This window comes from Jaculus jaculus, chromosome 7 (assembly GCF_020740685.1).
Source record: "Jaculus jaculus isolate mJacJac1 chromosome 7, mJacJac1.mat.Y.cur, whole genome shotgun sequence".
NCBI classification, from domain to species: Eukaryota; Metazoa; Chordata; class Mammalia; order Rodentia; family Dipodidae; genus Jaculus; species Jaculus jaculus.
In genome coordinates this window covers 99,424,283-99,449,212 of record NC_059108.1, presented here as the reverse complement: position 1 = coordinate 99,449,212, position 24,930 = coordinate 99,424,283, and the positions used below count along the sequence as shown (strand labels likewise).

General features: G+C 38.8%; 1 pseudogene; it reads left to right on the top strand.

Annotated features, from left to right (window-relative positions):
- The first annotated feature begins 22,789 nt into the window (after window positions 1-22,789).
- LOC101609695 lies at window positions 22,790-23,731 on the top strand (annotated as a pseudogene).
- The last annotated feature ends 1,199 nt before the right edge of the window (window positions 23,732-24,930 follow it).

Sequence of the window (24,930 nt, the reverse complement as noted above, 5' to 3'; positions counted from 1 at the left end):
CTTTAGTGCTTGGCAATGTGGCAAACTTTAGACCTAACACTTCACTGATGCTGGCTGGTACTGACACTGTTTCTCAGTGAAATCACTTTTTCATAAAGAATTCCACAGTGAACCTGATGCTATACTTTGAGAAATCCTAAAAGTGGCTTTAAAAGTTTCCAAAGCCTAACACTAGACACTTTCCACTTTATGCATTTTTAGATGTGTTTCCTATAGAAGTTGGAAACATTATGTTCCTAGTAGGTGTATCAAAGACCCTGCCTTTTGTTTGCAGTAACTATAAAATTCACAGACCTGTGGACCATTGGGTAAATATATCTCCTCCTCTGAAAACTTCCTGATCTTCTGTGAAAGCCTCAGTAGGATTTGTAACAGTAACCCCTTTCCCTTAAGCTATGATTCTTCTTGGTAATTTCTTGTTTCTTTCAGGATAAAATGTAATAGCAAAGGCTTTGATGTCTTTATCTTGCTGTATCCTTTCTTCTTTAAGAAGCAGTTCTGGTTCATTCTTGGTCTCAGGACATGCTTTATGTAACATCAGCATGAAAGAATTAGAATGGAAATGTATATCCCTATTTAGAACTGTGTCTATTTACTAATATAAAAGCTACAGCGGTTTTTCAAAGCACAGTGGAACAATGCTGTACTCTTTCCAATTTCATGGTAACATCTGAGCCGTGACCAAACCACTCAACAAAAATGAATACTAAATCAGAACACAGCAAAGAAAGATAACAGAGACTTGTCTCCCTATGGGGGAAAAAAACTAATGATGGATTCACTTAAAAATAAAAATCTAATAAGCAAATTAAAACATGAGAATGTCAAGGACATAAATTAGAAGAAATTAATTTGAAATAATTTGATTCTCCAATTGTTATATGAAGTACTTCATTTTGATTGATGATGAGATATCCTGTTGCCTATGTATTATGTTCTTTGTGTTCTCATCCCACCCCACCTATTTAGGAATGATGAATAATCAACCAATATTTGTGAAGTACAGTGTGAGTATAGAACTGTGCTAGGAAAAATTATTAAATAGCACAAAAATAGCCCTGAAAAGAATCGTGTGTGTGTGTGTGTGTGTGTGCGTGTGTGTGTGTGTGACACAGTGTGTGTTAGATGGTGTGTGCACATGTATGTGCTGATATGGTACCCTATGTACTCAGTGGTTGGAGGAAAAAAATGAGTTTATCCCCCTCTATCATTCACCCACCTGTTTTGCCATGAGATGGAGTCTCTTACTGATTCCAGAGCTTTCCAGTTGTTATCCCCAGTGATTCCCAGTTCTTTGCTCCCCATAGGACTACGATTATACACATTCTTGGACACATTCAGCTGTTAATGTGAGTTCTAGAGATTCAAACTAAAGCATTCTGAAACAATCTCTGGGAATGCACTTAACCATGGCACCATCTCTCTAACCCAACACCTTGTTTTTGAGATTAGAAAAATGTTAGTAAAAAGACAACTAATTCAAGTCAGATTGTGCACCTTGATGTAAAGTGTAGTAAGATTTCTAAGTTACTCATATAAGACAGAATTATCTTGGGTAGAAATATGAAAGTATATGCAAGATAGATGTTTAGGTATAAAGACAGTCACATTTATAATATAACTCCTTACTAAGACCACATGTCATCTGACTCCCTCCTACCTCTCAGTCCACATCCCCATTATCTCCCTCCTCCTCCTTCCCAGTAGCCATTTTGTTGTTGTTGTTTTTGTTTTTTTGAGGTAGGGTCTCACTCTAGCTCAGAGTGACCTGGAATTCACTATGTAATTGCAGAGTGGCCTCAAACTCATGGAGATCCTCCTACCTCTGCCTTCTGAGTTCTGGGATTAAAGGTGTGTGCCACCACACCTGGCTCTCAGTAATGTTTTTACTACTCCTTTATAAACTTATATACATAACTCAGGCCTGTATACTTTGAAGAGTTCAAGAAATGAATCTCCATCCTACTTAAGTACATTGCTCTAAATATTCTTTTATTGCTATACATACATTTTTACTGTACATAACTCCCAAGGCTAGATCATAGTATTGAGAATAAATTATTTATAAAAAATCTATGCCAACTTTATAATTAAAATGCAGAATAAGGGTAGAAATGCTTGCAGAGACTGACTATGACAGTAGTGAAAGTATAATGTCTTTAAATCACTGGTTTTCACAATTGCATTGGCACATTTTAGAATATACTTGCCTCATACCAAAATATCTTAGTAAGGAAATCTACAACAAAAGCATAACAAACAAAATCCAAATATTCATGAAAGTTGAAAGTCACTCATATATATATATTTCTATCTTTGCCTACCTTAGCAGTGAATTCACTCACTTAGCTGAGTTCTTGGCATTTGTTAACAGCTTGGTAACCAGTATTGGGCAAACTGATGCATAACAAAAGGAATGAAGAATGACATGACTTGGTTTTCACTCTGGATGGGCCATAACATTTTGGAAAAAATGAACAAGCTCATATGTTAATAGTCAATTACAGGTATGACTACCACTTCCTAATAGAAATTTATGAATTGAGCTTTGTGAAATTTTAAATATATTCTAGATACCATGGACCTTAATGTCACATTTTTTTAAACTTCTTTTTTTGTTTATTTTTACCTATTTGAGAGAGACAGACAGAGAGAAAGAAGCAGATATATAGAGAGAATGGGCACGCCAGGGCCTCCAGCCACTGCAAACTGAACTCAAGATGCATGCACCCCCTTGTGCATCTGGCTAACATGGGTCCTGGAGAATCGAGCCTTGAACCAGGGTCCTCAGGCTTCACAGGCAAGCACTTAACCACTAAGCTATCTCTCCAGCCCTTAATATCACATTTGATTTGGATTTCAGAATATTATTGTTTCTCAGTGCTAATTTTTACTTGATGTGAGCTATCACATCCTTGAAGATTTCCCTCAAAAATTAAATTTTCTTTCTTCCTTCTTTATTTCTTTACCTTTTTTTTTATTAAGACAAGGTCTCATGAAGACCTGGCTGGCCTCAGACTTGCAATGTAGTCAAGGCTGACCTTGGACATCTGAGCCTCCCTGTCTTCACCTCCCAACTGTTGGGGTAACAGGTCTGTATCACTATTCCTACTTTGTGTGGTGCCAGGGATGGAACCCAGAGTGTCATGCATGTTAGGTAAGCACTCTACCAACTGAGCTGCATCCTTCTATGTCAAATATTATTCAGCTCTAGCAAAGGTACTTTAACATATATTTTTTTTCTATCCCAAGGAACTATCAGGGCAAATCTGTAGTGATGAACAGGGTTGTTCATCACAACATTATCTACAATAGATAAAAATTAAGTCAAATGAAATTGTAATGTTAAGTAAATGAAAGCTCATTCCTTCATGACTATTTTACTTAGTTGACAATTAAAGTCTAACAAGAAATTAATCATGGAAGACTGGTGAGTAAAACAAATAACATGATTATACTTTTAATAGATGTATACAAATAGATGTTTAGAAACCATATTTCTGAGGCTAATCACACTGATGCATCAACAGTGATTAGTACTGGGAGACAGAAATATATATGACTTACAAAGAATGCTTTTATGATTATATTAATCAGTTTTGTATAATTTGAGAAATTTCAGAACGGGACCAAAAAAGGTACTATAGTGAATGTGATTATCATATTTCCAAACAAACTTTGATTTTTTTTCTAAAAAAGCCACAATTAAATTCAGTCTGCAACTAGCACTGTATCCCGTCCTAAAGCATAGATATATGTAATAATCTTACATGTAATCTTATAGTAAGTTTGTATTTCCCTATTCTTTATCCTTATTCCTTCAATCTTCTTAACATTTGTATAATGTTATAGGCACTATGATGTTTAAGATCATGACACTTCATCAACAGAGGACGCTTATTCAGCTAGGTCAATTTTATATTCATGACTCCTTTCATCTTGATGCTTATGCTGCAATCATGGGTCTTTTGCACAGAAGAAGACACCTAACAAGAAAGAGGATTTGGCCAATGGAAAATATCTATGAATAATCAGCAAATGCTAAATAAATACTTGAATCACTGTCATTTTGTTGGTTTCCCCCCTCATGAAAGGCATAAAATAGCATTATGTGTTTATACACAGTGAAATATAGCAAAATTGAGCAGAAGGTATCCAAAAGAATTAAAATCATAAGAAGGCATGGGCAGAGGGGAGACAAAGGGACCAAAATAAGAGAGGATGAAGACTCTAAGAGAGTATGAAAGAGAGAAAGGGGGAAGACGAAGAGAGAGACGGGAGTGGTAGGGAGAAGAGAAAAAGAGGAAGGGGATATGATTAAATATATCAAAGTAATAAATACTAGAGAAGGAAAGGGACATTGACATTTTCCCATGTGTTTCTCTTATACCAATATAGATGCTGACCTGGGTTACCATGAACTATGATGAGAATAATGAACTGGGAACCCCCACCAGGTCAGATAGGCATCTTGGCTGAGCAAGCACCAACTGAGGGAAGGCTTTCCTCTAACACAGGCCAAAAAAGATCAGACTTCATAAGTAAATAAAAATATACTAGAAAGAAAATATGTTACATGAAAAGTTTTCTTAGGAAATGCTACATAGAAATGTTGTCTGACTCATGAAAAAAAATAAAAAAGAAACAATCAAAACTGAGGCAGGAAACTAAGTGAAAAAATGCACACACATACAAAATCTTGTTTGCACAGCATACACAGATCACCCAGAAACAGATCAGTTCTGAATCAACAGGGAAAAGATCAACCTATGTTGAACCTCCATAGCATCATGAGCCTTTTGAAAGCTATTTGGGCAAATTAAAAGTAGACTATACCTTGGTGTGGTGGCACATGCCTTTAATCACAGCACTCAGAAGGGACAGGTAGAAGAGTCATTGTGAGTTTGAGACCAGTCTGGAGATACAGAGTGAGTTCAAGGTCATCCTGGGCTAGAGTGAGACCCTACCCCAAAAAATAGCAACAACTAAAAGAAGATAATACTAGCACTACATTACAGATGTTTGAGGAGATAAATATATCTAACCTGATTTAAAAATTAGATAAAGTATACATGCACTGTATTATACTACATTAATATGTGTGATTTTTATGTTTTTACATGTTAAAAAACATTTTAAAATATATTTTATTTGTAAGCAGAGAGAGGGAGAGAAAGAGATGAAGACAGACATTGGGGCAGAGGAGATAGAAAATAGGAGCACAAGGGCCTCTTGCCACTGCAAACATATTCCAGAGACATGCACTACTTTGTGCATCTGACTTTATGTAAGTAATGTAGAATAATACCTGGTCCATCAGGCTTTGCAAGCAAGTGCATCTCTCTAGCCCTGAACCACAATTTTTTAAAAAGACAAAAGATTTATAAAATCATAAGATAAAGCAAATTATTAAAAGTATAATTTCAAATAAAAGATTGTCCTCTGTGTGAAAAGCTAAGTTCATAGAAATAAAAATTGGGAGCTATGGAAATGGATCAGTGGTTAAAGTACATGCTATGAAAGCATGAGAAGCTGAGTTTGTATCCTCAGTACCCATGGATCTGGGAGCATCCTGGAATGGTGGCATACACCTGTAATCCCAACACTGGGGATGCAGAGACAGGAGGATCCCTGGAATTTTCCAGCTAGCTTGTCTGGTGTAATCTATGAGCTCAGGGTTCAATAAGAGACCTGCTTCAGAAAACAAGGTGGAGAAGCCCATCCCCATATAAACACACATACATGCCACACACAAACACACACAAAAAAACCCATGCTTATGTGTGACCTATTTTCAATTACTGTATATATGATACATAAAAATACTATGTATTTATGGTAGATAATGTGAGTTTCATCTATGTTTGCTTTGTGAAATAATGAAACCAAACTAATTATCCATCACTTCACAAATTCATCTTTTTCCAGTGGTGAGCACTTTAAAAATCTACTCCCCTCATGTGGTGGTTTGAATAGATGCCCCCCAATATATTCAGTTTTGTATTTGTTTGTAGTTTGCATCTGCAGCCACCTGGCTGGAGGCAGTGTCATGGGGTGGATCTTAAGGTATGGTGGTAGGTTTCAGATTTCAATTTAAAGATATGCAAACTGTGCCTAGCCGGAGTTCCTGAAGTGTGCTGTGCCATGTGGCTTTTGGCTTATGCTTCTCTCTTTCCCTCTGCTTGGACCTGTGAAGGCAGGCCAGCTTCTTCTGCCATTTCCCTGAATCTGTAGGCTTCAATAAATATCCCTTCCTCCATAACTGTGCCTGGTCTGGAAGTTTATCCCAGCAAACCCAAAGGTGTCTGCTACAGAATTTGGTACCAAGGAGTGGGGTGAGATGAACCTGACCATGTGGATGTTGATCTTTTGGAACCTTTGTTTTGGAGGAATAGGCATGGACTTGGTGCTTACAACTGAAGATGTCCTCTGGAGTGGTAAGCCAAGTTTTATGAACTATTCTGATGAGAGTCTGAGAATGCTAAGTGCAGACAGCATTGAACTTTGAGGCATGGCTTATGAGCTCTCTAAGGGGAAGGAAAGACAACAGAGGACTGTGTTGGAACTGGGCTACTGGAAAAAGAGCTGGCTGCATTCTGCTGCCCAGGCCCAGAGAGTTTGATCAAGGTTACATTTGTTATGAATTGATGTGCTTTGCTAGAGATATTGGACTGAGAGATTTAAGATTTTTAAGCTGGAAAACTTCAAGCAAGTTAAATTTACTGGCACAGAGACTGGTTTTAGGTTACTAAAGCTGCTATTTTCAGCACATTAGCAATCTTAATCTGAAGATGGTCCAATGGCTGTACATTTAAACAATGGAAAGGATGCCTGAGGAAAGACTCTCATAGAAATGCAAACTCTTTTGGAAAGAGTTGACTGGAGAAGGAACCTGCTTTTCAAGGTTATGGTTTATTTCTTCCATGAATTAAGAATATGGCTGTGTCCTGCATACCTGGTATTGGATTCAGAAGCATGAAAAATACATGGAGTGGTCGTGAATTGCACACAGTTCCAGAAGCTGCTGCTGAGATGTGGCATGAGGCAGAGCCTGATTCCATGATAGGATGAAAGAGCCTTTGGAAGATGGACCATGGTTTGCATGAAGACCTGAAGATGTTTTGGATATACCAGAACTATGCAAGGGCTACCATAGAGCACACTATTGGCCTAGGATGGAAATGTTCCCTGGTTACTCTTCCCAGCTGGAGGGGTGGAATTGGAAAATCTGGAGACTGGGAGTCTGGTCACATTGAACTTGAACTGCAGAAGTTTGATGTTTGATGGTGGTTGAGTTTGTGTTGTTTTAGTCTCTCCTTTCTATGCCTTATACCTGTTGAAAATGTTTACTTTGTGCCTTTATATATGAGAAATGTTTAACTTGCTTGATTTTGCATGTCTTAATATCTTCAATTGGTCAAAACTGTGGGGACCTTTAAAACTGAACTGAGTACAATTTATAAATCTATTGGGGGCTAGAGGTGGAATGGGGTGTATTCGGTTTTTTTATTTGTTAGTAGTTTGCAGCTGCAGCCACCTGGATGGAGGTAGCGTCACTGGGTGGATCTTAAGGTATGGTGGCAGGTTTCAGATTTCAATTTAAAGATATGCAAAGTGTGCCTAGCTGGAGTTCCTGAAGTGTGCTGTGCTGTGTGGCTTTTGGCTTGTGCTTATCTCTCTCTCTCTCTCTCCTTGGACCTGTGAGGGCAGGCCAGCTTCTTCTGCCATTTATGGAACTTTCCCTGAATCTGTAAGCTTCAGTAAATATCCCTTCCTCCATAACTGTGCCTGGTCTGGAAGTTCATCTCAGCGAACCTGAAGCTGTCTGCTATATCCCAAAATAAAAATAAAATGTGTTCTTTTAGCAATTCTTAAGCATATATTACATTGCTAATCACTCTAGTCATCTGTCTAACAAAAGTCCAGGATATAAAGATCGTGTCCAATTAAAACTTGGTTACCTTGATACTCATATCTCCATCCACACCCCTCCTCTATGAGCACATTAATAACATTATTAACATCTTGTCCAATGTGAGACAAGCTAAGCGAATTCAAGGTTCTGTTTGCCATACTAATGAGAGCCCTCAGATGCCACTGATTCAGTTTTCAAGTTCAACTTTACAAGGTAAAGTATGCCCAAACAGGCATTTCTAAAACTACTTCAGCCTGAATTTTATTAAGTTCATTTTCCTATTCTACATCATTTTGCCCCAGACCAGCCAATGCTTTTTATAAGCAGATTCACCACTGAAACCCACATGCCAAGGTTTCAACGCAAACATGAATGACAATTATTTAAATGATATTCATCAACTCTCTACAATCAGTGTCCTCCCAAACTTCCAGTTACCATTAGAGGCAGTCTCCCCTCTCCTCTCAGCTTGATTGCCCTTTATAGTTAATCAAACACTTGCCCATTCCTCCTAAGAAACAAATTGCACCTGTGAATGACCTGCATCAGAATCATCTGGAATACTTGCTAAAACACACCTTGGTGGGCCTGCTCCAGACCTATGGAATCTGAATACCTAGGAGAACATCCCTGGAAGGTGTGTTTTCAGTTTCTCTATTGATGAATCTTCTGTACCTCCATCTCATTTATATATATGTGTTGTTGGGTTTTTTTTTTTTGTCTCTCTCTCTCTCTCTCTCTCTCTCTCTCTCTCTCTCTCTCTCTGTGTGTGTGTGTGTGTGTGTGTAATCATATGTGTGAATGTGAACATGTCCATGCCATTGCATGTAAGTAGAGGCCAGAGGACTTTTGGGTATTGGTTCTCATCTTCCATCTTTTTGTAGGAAGGGTCTCTCCTTTACTGCATTGTCTGCTGCATTAACCAGGATAGCTTCTGGGAAAATTCTCTTGTCTCCACTGACCTTCTCCTCCTGTCTCCCTACTTTGCTTCTCACTGTAGGCATGCTGGAACTATAGAAGCCTCCATGGTTTCTGGCTTTTATATGGGGGTCTGGGTATCCCAACTGAAGTACTCATGATTGCTCACAAGTGTTTTATCCACTGAGCCATCTGTAGCAGACAGCTTCAGGTTTGCTGAGATAAACTTCCTGACCAGGCACAATTAAGGAGGAATTGATTTATTGAAGCTTACAGACCCAGGGGAAGTTCCATAATGGAAGAAGAAGCTGGCCTGCCTTCACAGGCCCAAGCAGACAGAGAGAGAGAAGCACAAGCCAAAAGCCACACAGCACACTTCAGGAACTCCAGCTAGGCACACTTTGCATATCTTTAGATTGAAATCTGAAACCCACCACCACACCTTAAGAACCACCCAGTGACACTGCCTCCAGCCAGGTGGCTGCAGATGCAAACTACAAACAAACAACTGAATGTATTGGGGGCCATCTATTCAAACCACCGCATTCCACCCCTGGCCCCCCAATAGATTTATAGCCATTACATATTGTAAATTGTACTCAGTTCAATTTCAAAGGTCCCCACAGTCTTGACGAATTTAAGATATTAAGACGTGTAAAAACAAACAGATTAAACATTTCTAACATATAAAGGCACAGAGTAAACATTTTCAACTTGTATAAGGAGAGACTAAAACAATGCAAACTCAACCACCGTCATACAAACATCAAACTTTTGCAGTTCAAGTCCAATACAACCAAAGACTACCAATCTCCAGATTTTCCAATTCCGCCCATGCAGTTGGGCAGAGTAGCCAGGGAACACTTCCATCTCAGGCCAACAGTGTGCTCTGTGGTAGTGCTTACATAGTCCTGGTGTATCCAAAGCATCTTGAGGTCTTTATGCAAATCACGATCCATCTTCCAAAAGCTCTTTCATCCTATCAGGGCATCGTGCTCTGCCTCATGCCACATCTCAGCAGCAGCTCCTAGAACCGTGTGCAATTCATGACCACTCCTCACATCTTCCATGCTTCTGAATACAATACCAGGTGTATAGGACACAGCCATATTCTTAATTCAGAGACAAAATAAACCATAACCTTGAAAAGCAGGTTCCTTCTCCAGTCAACTCTTTCCATAAGAGTTTGCATTTCTATGACATTCTTTCCTCAGGCATCCTTTCCATGGTAAAGTAATTGGACCATCTTCCTTTAAGATTGCTAATGTGTTTGACAATAGCAGATTTAGTAAACTAAAACCAGTCTCAGTGCCTGTAATTTTTACTCGCTTGAGGTTTTCCAGCTTAAAATCTTAAATCTCTCAGTCCAGTATTGCTAGCCAAGCACATCAGTCCATTACAAATTTAACCTTGATCAAACTCTCTGGGCCTGGGCAGCAGAATTCAGCCAGCCCTTATGCCAGTAGCCCAGTTCCAACAAAGTCTTAGGCAGTCTTTCCTTAGAAAACTCATAAGCCAAGCCTTGAAGTTCAATGCTGTCTGCACTTAGCATTCTCAGACTCTCATCAGAATAGTCCATAAAACTTGGCTTACACTCCAGAAGAAATCTTCAGTTGCAAGCACCAAGTCCATGCCTATTCCTCCAAAACAAAGGTTCAAAAAGATCAACATCCACATGGTCAGGTTCATCTCACCCCTCTCCTTGGTACCAAATTCTGTAGCAGACAGCCACAGGTTTGCTGAGATAAACTTCCAGACCAGGCACAGTTATGGAGGAAGGGATTTATTGAAGCTTACAGATCCAGGGGAAGTTTCATAATGGAAGAAGAAGCTGGCCTGCCTTCACAGGCCCAAGCAGACAGAGAGAAAGAAGCACAATCCAAAAGCCAAACAGCACACTTCAGGAACTCCAGCTAGGCAAACTTTTCATATCTTTGGATTTAAATCTGAAACCCACCACCATACCTTAAGATCTACCCAATGACACTGCCTCCAGCCAGGTGACAGCAGATGCAAACTACAAACAAATAAACAATTGAATGTATTGGGGGCTATCTATTCAAACCACCACACCATCTCTCCATTTCTGACCTCATATTTCAGAGCCATCTGAGTCTGACTTTTCAGATATTCCTGCCATTTCTCTGTTCTACATTTTTACTGCTGTATATGGAGATGCTAATGGCCATTTGACTGCTTGTGTCCTTCCCTCCCTTTTTCCAAAACACCCTACAGGAAAAATGCAGTACGCGATCAGAAACTTATTTTTGCTCACAGAAAGTGGGAGTTGTCTTGTATCTTTTTATTAATGTATGCTTACCATACATAACAGTGGGGTTTATTGTGATATTTTCCTACATATACACAATGTGTTTTTATCACATTCAACCCCCCATCCTCTCTTGCTCCTTCCCACACTTGATGCTTCTCTCCTTCTTCTCAACCATTCCTCCTTCTACTTACATGGCTTCTCTTTTTCTCTTTTCTTACTAAGGTGACCAAATGAGATAAGTTAGAGTTGCCCACAGGACCTCCTTCCTAGTGGCTGCACCACTGAAGAAAATGTCTCCCCCTTCCAGTGATAATTAACTTCATTTGGATACTCATAGAATTATGAGGCTTAGGAGGCCCCTCCACTTCAACTACCATTATCTCCCAGTAAGACCTCAAGAAGAAACAGAGCCCATGTTCCACCCCCATGATGGTATGTTGATTTGCTGAATCTTCTGCAGGTCTTGTACCAGCAATTGTGGCTACTGTGAGCTCAAAAGTACATTAATGATATTATGTTACAAAGACAGTGTTCCACCTCACTCCCATCCTTCTGGCTCTTATATGTTTTCTTCCTTAGGACTTGGAGAGGGCCATTATGGCTATTGCTTAAAATTTTTAATTTTTTTTTCAATATTTTTTGAAAAATCCCAGCTCCCCTGCTAAACAGGAAAGTATTTCTGGCCCATGGTATTTCTCGTCACTCCTCTCTTGGGGATTCTACTTCATTTCTTTCATATTGTCCTCTTTCCCATCTCCTTAATATTCATCTTTCTGATTATCTGCCCTAAGGTTTTCCTTAGTTGATTTATGAAATCTAACATTTCTTCTAAATCATCTTCAAAGTGTAAGAAATGGGGCTGCAGGGATGGTTTAGCAGTTAAGGCATTCACCTGCAAAGCCAAAGTACACAGGTACAATTCCCCAGGACCCATGTTAGCCAGAAGCACAAGAGAGTGCACTCATCTGGAGTTTGTCTACAATGGCTGGAGGCCTTTGCATGCCTGTTCCCTCTCTATCTCTTGCTCTCTCTCCCTCTTTCTCTGTCAAATGAATAAAAATAAAATATTTTTTTTCTAATTTTTTTAAAATTTATTTATTTGAGAGAGACAGAGACAGAGAGAAAGACAGATAGAGGGAGAGAGAGAGAATGGGCGCGCCAGGGCTTCCAGCCTCTGCAAACGAACTCCATACATGTGTGCCCCCTTGTGCATCTGGCTAACGTGGGACCTGGGGAACCAAGCCTCGAACCGTGGTCCTTAGGCTTCACAGGCAAGTGCTTAACCGCTAAGCCATCTCTCCAGCCCAAAAATAAAATATTTTTTAAAAGTGGTAAAAAATGTCTATGAATCGTACACAGACTTTTAAAAATGCTCATGGCACCACTCACTAATAATTAATCTGAAGCAAATATATCTACTAAGAGATGGGAGAGAGGGACTATATAACTTGATGGGACTATGACCAAATTTCAATATGTTTATATATTCATTTGAAAGAAAGTTAGCACCAGGATAAATGAGGTAACCCTTACTTTTTTATAGATAATTTAATAGGTGTATGCCCTCTTGTAGCCCACAATTAATGGTAGCTTGATAATGGAGAGTGGGTTTATGTTTGGATATGGTTCTGACTTGTTTCCCAGTTCCAGCTATGGGTCTCATACCACTTAGGAGATCAGTTAGCCAAATCAAGAGCAATTGGTTCTCCACCATGGCTGTGTGCTGCTATTGCACTTGTGTGGGCATCACAACAGGTTATTTGCTGCTACGTAGGTTAGACCATGAGTTCCTTGGACAGATATTGATCATTTTCCCCCAGTCGCTCAGGTAGCACCTTCTGGCACTAGACACACTGACTGTCTGGAGACTGACTCTCTTCCAACTTCCAGCCATGCCATTCCATTTTATGTGTCAACCATATAAGGCGTCTTCAGCAGTATGATCTGACCACTAACCTTTGATGGGTTATCAAGTACTCTGACAGAAATATGTCTTTCTTTTAGGAAACCTTGTAGGTCTCTCTGATCAAAAGCTCATTGTGGATGATAGCCACATGCTGGCACTAAGAGTTACAGGTCAGTGAACACTAAGAAAAAGATAACTAATATATAAGAGTTAGAGAGGAGAGAGAGAGAGAGAGAGAGAGAGAGAGAGAGAGAGAGAGAGAGAGAGAGAGAGACTGTAGAAGATTAAGGTTAGTCTTCATGATACCCTTTCCAGTATCTTGTGGTTCAGATGTTCCCTCTAAGGGCCTGGTGAAGGTTCAGCCATTTGGTCTCCCTTTTAGGAAGTAGAATTTTATGGTACCATTGCCATTTGGGTCTAGATTTGTGTTTCCCACCCCTTCGATGCCCTCTCCTCCCTCCCCATCCACCCTAGTGTCTAGTCCATGAGATGTTTGCTGTGTATGTAAGGTATCTTGGGTGGATTCAGGTTAGGTTCTGTAGATGAGTGAGACTATGTGGTGATTTTTTTCTGTGATTGGGTAAGTTCACTGAGAATGATCTTTTCCAGGTTCAACCATTTTTTCCTCAGATTTCACTGTGTCATTTTTTCTTACTGCTGTATAGGATTTCATTTTGTAGATATACCACATCTTAGTTATCCATTCTTCTAGTGATAGACATATGGGTTGATTTCAGCTCTTATCTATTATGAACTGAGCTGCTACAAACACGGTTGAGCAAGTCTCTCTGGCCTGTGGTTTGAAGGTATTAGGGTACATGCCCAGTAAGGGAATAACTGGGTCTGTTGGTATCTCTATAGTCAGGTTTTTCAGGAGTCTCCATATTGGAAGGAAAAAAAGGAAGGAAGACAAGAGGTAGTGAAAAAGAAAGAAAGAAAATAAGAAAAAGGGAGATTCAATAATGATAGATGACACCAAGTTCATTGAAGCTCAATAAAGACCAATTTCTTTTCTTTATTCTAAAACTATATCCTATAGTGTAGTAGTGACAGTTTTCTTAGTTTATTAACTTTTTATGTAACCTGTTCCTTCTGGATGTAGTCTTGAAGTTTCTTTTTATTATATTTTTATTGACAACTTCCATAATCATAGACAATAAACCATAGTAATTCCCTATGTATATTATTTTCTAATAACAATCTATAGCTTCAGGTTGTTCCATTGTCCAAAAGCATAGGTTTCCATATGACTTATTCATACCCTCTAAGATTTTGATTAGCCCTCCCCTCACCCATTTTATGTGGTTCTGTTGGGGCTGACCATTCTCTATCATCAATGTCTCTAGGGTGGCCACATTCAACATAGATGCAAAAAGTCAGAGGAAGCCACCCAGCTCCACTCCCCCACCCCCGTGTGTGTGTGTGTGTGTGTGTGTGTGTGTGTGTGTGTGTGTGTGCAAGCGTGTACTAAGCTGAAGTGATGGGCACTTCCCCTAAGTCAATTACATTCTTTTTTAGAAACTTTGATAAACATTAGTCCTCTGATTGCTGACTACTCCTGTGAAGTAAATCTAAAGACAAGAGGGCTTACTTTGCTCCTAAGTCAGGAATTTTGCTCCAAAAAGAAAAAATAAGATTCAGCAAAGTAAAAAGCAAAGTCTACATAGTCTCACATTTTATGCCTGAATTCATTGTGCCTGATAGCTAAATGTACATTTTTTATAAGAGGTTTCTTTTGAATTAAACTTATTTTGACTGTTTTTGCTTTAATTCTCACTTATTACAAGAAAGTCTTGACTCCTCCATATTTAACAGAAAATGAGATATTGCAAGTAACAGAATTTTAATATGGAGGGAATTGAATTACCCTAGATGAGGAACTAAAGTGATTGGGTGAAATATTGAATAATTTCCTATTATTAGGAAGATAAGTCTATTATTAATGGCTAATAATTCCATTATTGAAGAATGGAATTTTGAATTGGTGCATGAGAGAAAGATTATTATTAAAAGTTAAGGGATTAATCACTCTCCAATATCAAGCTACCATCAATTATGGGCTACAAGAGGGCATACAACTATTAAACTCTCTATAAGAAAAGTAAGGGTTATCTCATTTGTCCTGTGCTAACTTACTGTCCTTTGGAGAATCTGCTTCTCTTTTTCAGATAGATGCAGATCCTAAAGAAAGAACCACCCCATCATACCTCAAAAGGGCCCCAGATGAAACTAAGGAAAATTGGCAAAACAAGCAAGGGTGATGTTTTCCTGATGAACCAGACACCAGCACAAGGGGCAAAGAGACCAACACAGAAAAATCAACTCCTACCAGATCAGAGAGCCAGAGCCTCAGAGGCCCCCAACACCTCATCACTGAAGCAGACCAAAAATGAACCCAACATGGCTCAGGGAAATTTTGCGGAAGAGGGGGCGGAAAGAATGTCAGAGCCACATGTTGGGTCATGATATGCAGAGACATTTATCTTACCAATAACTGTGGGCTAACTATACAATGCATGACCCATATACCTCAACAAGGAGGGGCCAATGGGGAGGGGGTAGGACATGGATGAGCCTAATAATGGTACCAAACTGCCTATATTTGCTGAATACAAAACTTATAAAAAAAAATAAAAAATAAAAAAGTGCAAAGCAAAAAAAAAAAGAAAAAAGAAAGAGAAAATGAGGAAAGGTCATGGGTAACTAACATCATGTGAACGACTTCAGATTATGAAAAATGAAAAATATTTGCATTGTAAGTTCTTATTAATAGTAAGTGCTCTAAAATGGTAAGTGTCTCCCAAATGTGATATTACCTATTGAATATTACATGGCATCCTATAAATTAACACAACAATACTGTTTCTAAAGCTTTAAAGCAATACAGGTGTAATAAAATTAATATTATTTTTTAAAAGTTAAGGGATTAATAACAGTTGACTGTATAACCATGCTCTTCCTGTCCATCATTATTTATTTCATCCTCTACTATTACATAGCCCACATTTATCATGGATAATACATTCTGTGAGACTTTCTGTGACCCTTTAGATCCCTCAGTTATCACAGGGATTAGTGTGTGACCCAATATAGGCCAATCACAGAAGTTTGGTCACAAGGATATTCAGGAAAAGCATATGGCCTAGGCCTGATTAATCACAACTTCCTTTGAGACTTTAACCCCAAGTAAAAGAAGAGCCATTTCTTTAAGTTGAATTGTCAACCAAAATAATATCAGTATAGGACTTTCCTCCAATCACCAACTCTATCACCTTTTAGAAACATACATCCTGAGATCACAGCTAACAGATGAAAGAATGATGATGTATGTTCATAATGACATCCATTTAGCCAAAAGGTAACTCTATTTCTTCTACTCCTTAAGTATGCAGAACAAATCAATTTTCCTTAAACTAATTACAGCCGGTATGGTAGATACCTCTCTCTTGCAAGAAGTCCTAATGAATTCATTTGGTTCTTACTTGCATGTCACCTCACAAACCTTCATTAATTTCCTCAAGCATGCACTCTGAACTAAGCAGTAGTGCCTTTGAGGCAAATATGTGTTGAGAATTTTGGGGTTGTTTGATTCTGTTATTTTGGTTTTTGAGGTTTGTTCTCACTGTAGCCCAGGTTGACCTAGTACTCACTCTGTAGATAGATAATTCATATCATCTTTTTTTTTTCAGTTTTATTTATGCTACAGTCAACTTCTTGATGCTGACAGAAAACACCAGACCAGAGAAGCTTGTGGGAGGAAAGGCTTTATTTTGGCTTACAGACTCAAGGGGATGCTCCTTGATGGCAGGGAAAAATGATGGCATGAACAGAGGGTGGACATCACCTCTTGGCCAATATCAGATGGACAACAGCACCAGAAGAGTGCGCCAAACACTGGCAAAGGACACTGGCTATAACACCCATAAGCCTACCCCCAACAATATATTGCCTCCAGGATGCTTCAATTCCCAAATTTCCACCAGCTAGGAACCTAACATTCAGAACACCTAAGTTTAAGCGGGACACCTGAATCAAACCACTACAATGACCATGTTTATTCCCTTTCTCTAAAAGAACTTGAGGATGCATCATTCCAGTCAAAATATCACAGAAAGAACTAGAGATCCAGTTTCCACACAGTCCTTTAGAAGCTTTTAATTTGTTATATAAAAAGAACATCTTAATATCATAATTCCTCTAGACCTATGTAAAGATTTTAAACTCACTAAATAGCACAGCTATGTAACTGCAATTCCAACATAATCATGAGTACAGTGTGACAGCTACTTTCAGTGATTTAAAAGCCTATATCTTTGCAGGAATATTTATAGTCTGCCCCTCATTTCTATGACATAATTTGAGGAGTATTAATTTCTATGACACTGCTCCCTTATACTCTCTTAGCTTAATAATGATTATTATCAAAAAGTGAATGGTGGAGGCAAAAACTTTCCCAATATGACTCCTAATCCATTTACTACTGAACACACCTTATTTATGCAGAATAGCTTAAGAAGATCTAATGCCTTCCCAACATTTTTTCCTTTTCTGTTTACTTAATGAAGTCACAAATATACTTCCAAGATGCAGAATCCTTGAAATAAAGATATAATAAGAACACTGATCCTTTTTTTTTAAATTTCTCTTCATGTACAAATGAGAGAGTAAAAGTTCTCTGCAGTTTGACATTGCATCAGTTGGCTTCCCCAGTAGGAAACAGAATTAACTCAAGGTGATTGAAATGAATACATCTTAATGATGAGCTGCTTAAACAGGTGAATAATATAGGGAGGGAAGAAGAAATCGGTAGGGATAGGGGAGCATTGGTGAAAAGCCACTGCAACCACAAAGGCAGAAGGAAGTATCACCTGAACCCTAAAGAGCTGCCCCTGTGGAGTGACTGCCTCCCCTCCTGGGTGGACAGAACAAAACACAAAAGTCTTCTTATGCTCTCTAGTTTCCTTCCATGGCATCTTGTTGGTGAAATCTAACTACAAGCAGTCAGCAAAGAAACCAAGAAGGGGTGGCCATCCATGGTGGTCATTTGTCAGGGGTAAACAAGTGGCAGGGAAAAGTGGGAGTAAGTTAGAAATAGAGGAAGATGGACAAAGAGAAAATAACCATACAGATGTTAAGAAGCAGGATCTTGACCTTTTGGGATATACAATGAGAAACAACAGCAGCTTCAGGGTGATCCCATGGAGTTTCATTTCTTTGTACCCTTTTTGATTACAGGAAAACGGATATGTGTATTGGAAGGGGAGAGGAGGCTGGGAGAGAACTGCAAACTCTAGAGCTCAGGCATACTCATGGAAACCCCTTAGCAACCAAGTAGGTGTTGGGCACTCCTTGACCACCAACCATGGGATCCAAAAGCTTCCAGTGGAATCTCTTCAAATTCATCTTGTCAGAGTCTCTGGGTCAATTTGTCACTCTGGGATCTTAGAATATAGGCTTGATGGTAATGGTGCAGCAGCTGATGATTGTTACTGAAAGGAAGTATTTGTCATCTTGCCAGAGTCATGGACACCTTTGGTTTCTGCTTCTCTTTCAGGTCTTGCTCAGTTGTGCCTTCATCCTACCCTGCATCACATGGGCTTTATCCCATTATTGGGACAGATATTACTACAAAAGGATTTACACTCAAGTGTTCCAAAAACATGGTTTTTACCATCTTTCATGAGTATGGAGAGTCTGGGGAGTGTAAATCCACTCTAGGCTATAGTAGCCCTTTTAGTTAATTTGGACTGCTATGGCAAAATGTCAGAGTAAGTAACATCTAAGTAACAGACATGTACTTCTCATAGTTCTACAGGCTGCGAGGTTCAATACCAGGGCATTAGCAGAGGGAGTGTCCAGGAGTGGTATGTGCCCTGTCTAATAGAAGAAAGTACCTTCTTGCCATGTTACCATGTGATAGAATAGACAAAGGCTCTCCCTGGGTTATTACATAAGAACACAGACATCTTTTAAGGGACTGTGAGGTTACCTTTAAGCACCAACTTCACTGAGTTAAAGGACATTCAGGTACCTAGAAACATATTGTTTCTAGGAGAGGGTAGGATAATTTTGAATTTGAAACTTTCAAATAAATTGAATGTCTCAATATGAAAATGATACCATATTAATAACTAAAAGTGACGAGAATTTATATTCTTCAGATTTCACTAAAAAAATTCAGTACCAAATAAGGAGAAATATGGTAGATAAATATTCACAAAAATTAAGTACAACATTTTAGAGCCTAATGGCCAAACACTTTTTTTTTAATGAGGTTATATTAAATACACAGAACAAAAAGTTTTATTATAACACTTTTGTATCCGCATTTAATGTACTTTGGTCATATTCACTTCTGTTGTCCTCTTTCTCCTGGGTATGCATACGATTATTGCCTTCATGACATAATGGTCTCCCAAAGTGTGACTTCCTAATACCATCTCCATAGGTTTGGGTTTTCAGCACTAGAATTTTAGAGAGATATGACTATTCACAGTATAGCAGTAGTCAATTTTCTTTCCATTCTTACTAATATATTCCTGCTTTAAACATTTATGTCTACCACAATCTTTGCTTATGATAGAATACTTTGTAAGGTTAAATATTTGCTTTCTATAAATCAATGTGCTCATTGACCATTTATAAAGTCAAAATGACTGTGTGCTGAGGTAAATAATTTGAAAAGAATGTTGCAATAGTGAATCTTACTTAGAAGTTCAGGTTTAAGAAGTCTGTGCCCAGGAATCTTTAGGGTTTTGCTCAATCAATTTAAATTAATAAACATTTATTCAACATTATGTGCCAGAGAAGATAAGCCACATATGTTTCTTTTTTTTAATGTGATTTACTAATTCCAATTCATTTTCCTTTTAATCACATGTGTTTATGAGGTACCACATAATAATTTGGCACATGGATACAATATGTATATTTTTAGTTTATAACAGTTCATTACACTTTAAAAATGTTTTGTTTCTATTTATTTATTTATTTGATCGAGAGAAATAGGGAGAGAGAGAGAAAGACAGAGAGAGAGAGAATGGGCATGCTAGGGCTTCCATGCATTGCAAACAAACTCCTGATGCATATGCCACCTTGTGCATCTGGCTTATGTGGGTCATGGAGAATTGAACTAAGGTCCTTTGGCTTTATAGTCAAGTGCCTTAACTGCTAAGCCATCTCTCTAGCCCATATTACATATTTTTTAAGTTGTAAAACAAGAAGAAGCAGATTGTCCTTAGAATAACAACAATACACAGTGATGGTTAACTTAAGTGAGCTATGGAAAAGAAAATAGCCAGGAAGTTGTGAGAGAATGACAGAAGGAAAATGAACAAGGAAATGCTGAGCCAATGAAACCTCACTTCTCTGGAATTTCTTGAAATTCAAGCATTGTCCCTCCTTGCTAGGTTACATTTTTGTGTGGCATTTTGATATTCTCCCAGATTCTATCACTGGGCCTGCTACAGCAAACAAAATAATTCTTCTGACATAACAAGGCACTTAAGACATGTGATGAAATGGGAGGGCAGACGACAATGTGAAATAGCAATGCCAGTGGCCCAGAGGTTTACAAATTGCTTCCCAGAGTTTGCATCACAGCAATTTTCACTCACTTTGAAGGTTTCTCAAGGGCAAAGAATGCTTTCCTCTCCTAACAAACAATTCCACTTGTAGCAGGAACAGAGTGCACTGTGTATATCCAGTCACCAAAGCTAATAAAGCAAACCTGATCAGAGCAGGTTTGAAATTCACTCTCTTCTAAATTATGTTGTTCTCTCCTCCGGGGAAGAAGCGTTTATTGTGTTAGTCACATATTCACAAGCTACACATACAGAACTTATCAGTATAAACAGGACAGCTTTAAGTGAAGAGCAGAAATTCCAGACTAAAAGAGAACCCTTCATAAAAGTCTTAGATTTTTTTTCTTACCCAAGTCAACATTATTATGGAAAATGTTTGACTTGACACTTTTTTTTGAATTTCAAATTTTAAGTGGTATATAGGCAGAAAGGTGGGAGACAGACATATACTCTGTCACTTTAGGTACTGTCCTCTGTCTCTTAGGCTGTGATTCACTGTAACTTCCTCCATTTGGGGATCTATAACCCTTTCTCCTTTCTTGGGCTATGGAACCTGCTGTGGTCTAAATGTTTGTGTCTTCTCCCCCAAATTCATGTGGTGAAATTTAAGCCTCAGGGGAGCAGTCTTGGGAAATAGGACCTTGTGATTGTGAGTTGATGAGATCATGGCAGGGGAGCCTCATCAATGAGATGTGTATTCTCACAGAAATGGCCTTGGGAGCCTGTTTGTCCCTTCTGCCGCATAAGAGCAAAGTTAGAAGGTGCCACCTATGAAGGAGAGAGAGAGAGAGAGAGAAAGCAAGAGAGAGGGCTCTCAGAAGATGAATCTGTTGCAACCTTATTCTGGGACTATCAGCCTCCAGAGCTGGGAGCAGGAAATCTCTGTTGTTTACACAGTATAAGTCTGTGGTCTCTTGATAGAACCCCAAAAGCATTACTGTCTTCTGAGAGCCCTATATTTGGTGATAGTCACTAACAATTATAATGTCACTATCAGCATAAAGAAGAGAAAGAAGGAAGGGGAAGAAGTGACAGGAAGCAGGGAAACCAAAGAAACAAAAGAAAGTGACACAAAGAGGAGTTTGGTTCCTCGAGGACTCTCATGCGCATCAGGAAGCCTGTATCACCTGCATAGCAAACGCTTAATGAGTAAAATATAGTCACTTAAATATTTATAAGCACCAGTCTGGTGATGGACAGGACCGACTGCGATAAGAACCACGCGGCCATGTGGCCAGAACCTCTGAAATACCAAGAAGTGGAGTTCCATCTGTTAATGCCTGCTTCCCAGCTCATCTCTGACCCTCATGAATAAAACAAGCAGAGTACACAGATGCATAGTGCATTCCTGGGTGATTATGAATGCCCTCAAATTAGAGTAATAAACCAAGACAATTGTTCTTTACCTTAAGTGTATTGTGAATCTAGTACAATCTGTGTTTCATTATTTCAATTTAGTAGAATCTTTAAATAACAAGAGAGAGGCTTGGATTCAGCTCTGTTTATTATTTGCATCACTGATCAGAAAATAGGATTTGTGCTTAACCTAGTTACAAGTTTTAAAATAATTCTAACCAACTATACAGGCCCATACTTTAAAATGCTCTGAAATTCTGCCATCTTGTGGGAATTTGGAAATATAACAAGCATCCAGGTTCCAAGTTTTGTCATAGTCATACTTGTACAACTGTAAGCATGGATGAACACTCTCAAATAACACCTAACAGACTACATGAAATATGTTTTTTTTTTTCCTTTTTCTTCTTATTCTATACTTCACCACAAAAAATGTTGGAACTTCCCTTAACCTCAGTAGTTTTAACCAAGAACCTACATAATAATAAATAATTTACACTTGGAAGAAGTTGTAACAAGCCCCCACTTAAAACATAAAATAATGAAGGCCAATTTTAGAGCTGACTGTTCCTTTTGCCACTTAAATATTTTGCTTTTCATAACTCAAAAGCAATACTATATTTTATATTCTTTTGCATGAGCATTTTATTTTTTCTCCCTGCACTTTAATCATCACCTTATTTTTCTCATTCTATCCAGATATTGTTTTTTACGCAAATCTATTTTTTCTTGCTGAGTATTATTAAGATTTATATTACCACTGCTCCGTCCGCCCCGCCGCGCTGCGGGCACGCACTCTCCGCTGCGCCGGGTCCCGTCTCATCCCCTGGCGCACCGACATGGCCTCGGGGGCCGCCAGCGCGGCAGTGAAGATCGGAATAATTCGTGAAACAGGCGTAGATGATCCGGAAATCTTAGAAGGAAGAACTGAAAAATATGTGGACACTCCATCTGGCAAGCCATCTGATGCCTTAATTGGGGGGAAGATAAAAAAAGTTGATTGCGTCCTTCTTGCAAGACATGAGAGGCAGCACACCATCATGCCTTCAAAAGTCAACCACCAGGCGAACGTCTGGGCTTTGAAGGAAGAGGGTTGCACACATGTCATAGTGACCACAGCTTGCGGCTGCTTGAGGGAGGAAATTCAACCTGGCGACATCGTCATTATTGATCAGTTCATTGACAGGACATCCAGAAGACCTCAGATCTCGTAAGATGGAAGTCATTCCTGTACCCGAGGAGTATGCCATAAGGGCTGAGCCATTTTGCCCCAAAACAAGAGATGTCCTCATAGAGACAGCTAAGAAGCTAGGACTTCGGTGCCACTCCAAAAGGACAGTGGTCACCATTGAGGGGCCTCGTTTCAGCTCTCGGGCAGAGAGCTTCATGTTCTGCACCTGGAGAGCAGATGTTATCAATATGACCACTGTTCCAGAGGTAATTCTTGCTAAGGAGGCTGGAATTTGCTATGCAAGCATTGCCAAGGCAACAGATTATGATTGCTGGAAGGAACATGAAGAAGCAGTTTCAGTGGACTGGGTTTTAAAGACCCTCAAAGAAAATGCCAATAAAGCCAAAAGTTTAATCATCACTACCATACCTCAGATAGGGTCAATGGAGTGGTCAGAAACCCTCCACAACCTGAAGAATATGGCCCAGTATTCCGTTTTATTACCAAGACATTAATAGCATGACAGCCACCAGAAGACTTTCTACTAATCATTTTGAGAATTTTCCTTAACTTTGAAAAACAAAAATGGGAAACGCTGTTTCATGCTCTTGCCTACAAAAGAAGAGACTTCAATGAGAAAGCCAGGGAGGAGAGTTGCACAGTGTTGGAGACTCCGCCCAGAAACATGGACTTCTCCAGAACCCAGAAGAGCAAGTAGCATGGCCAGCAGAGTAGATAAGGGGCAATTAGACAATGGAGAGGGGAAGAAGTGAGAAATTCTCATTCTCACATTCCTGGATAAATTTGCAACAATCAAGACTGGGTAGAACAGTCCAGCTTCCTGTGCTGCTCAGTAATGAGGTGGGTGGTTGGAAATCGCTGCGTTTTTCTGGAGAACAGTTTGGTAAAAACACATTTGCACTTTGGTACTCTAGGAATTTCTCTTTATAAAGTTACGAGATTATACAAAGACTTGCATATAAAGAAGGATATTGGATTAGTGTTACTTAAAATAACAACTATTCAGAGCAATCTGAATATGCAAAAATTGCAAGTGAATTATGTTTCCAACATAATTCTAACTGAAGGTCATGTTTCAGAATATTTAATGTACTAAAGAAACAGTTGCTCTATAAAATGAGATTAGAAACAGTGTGTAAACATTTTGCAGTACTCGTTTTATTTTTAAATACTATGTAAATGTACAAAGACTAGAGGGAGGATACATAATCATGTTACTGTATTTGTGGGAGGGATATTAGGTGATTTTTATTTTCTTTGACTCTTTCCATATCTACATTTTTCTACAATGAATATAATCAAAGTTGTAAGAATAAAACATGGAGAAATTTTTGTTTGAAACAAAATTTAGATGGTGGTATAAAAAATTGTTGTTTAAGAAACTACATTAAAAAACAAACAAAAAAAAAACAAAAAAACAATTTTCAGGCTGTTGATGGCTTAATGGTTAAGGTAATTGCCTGCAAAGCCAAAGGACCAGGTTCGATTCACTAGGACTCACATAAGGCAGATGCACAAGGTGGTGCATGCATCTGGAGTTTGCAGTGGCTAGAAGCCCTAGCATGCCCATTTTCTATCTGGCTATGCCTCTCTCCCTCCCCTCTCTCTCTCTCACACACACAAATTTTTAAAAAAGAAAATGTTTTTTAAAAGCTTTCATAAAAAAGATCATTGGTCAGCATATAGTTAGAACAATGCTTGAGTTTGTAACTGTTTTCAGGGAAAAGCCAGGTACTCTATTCAGAGGTGTAAAAAAGTGCTTCCAGAACTGAATCCACATGGTGCATT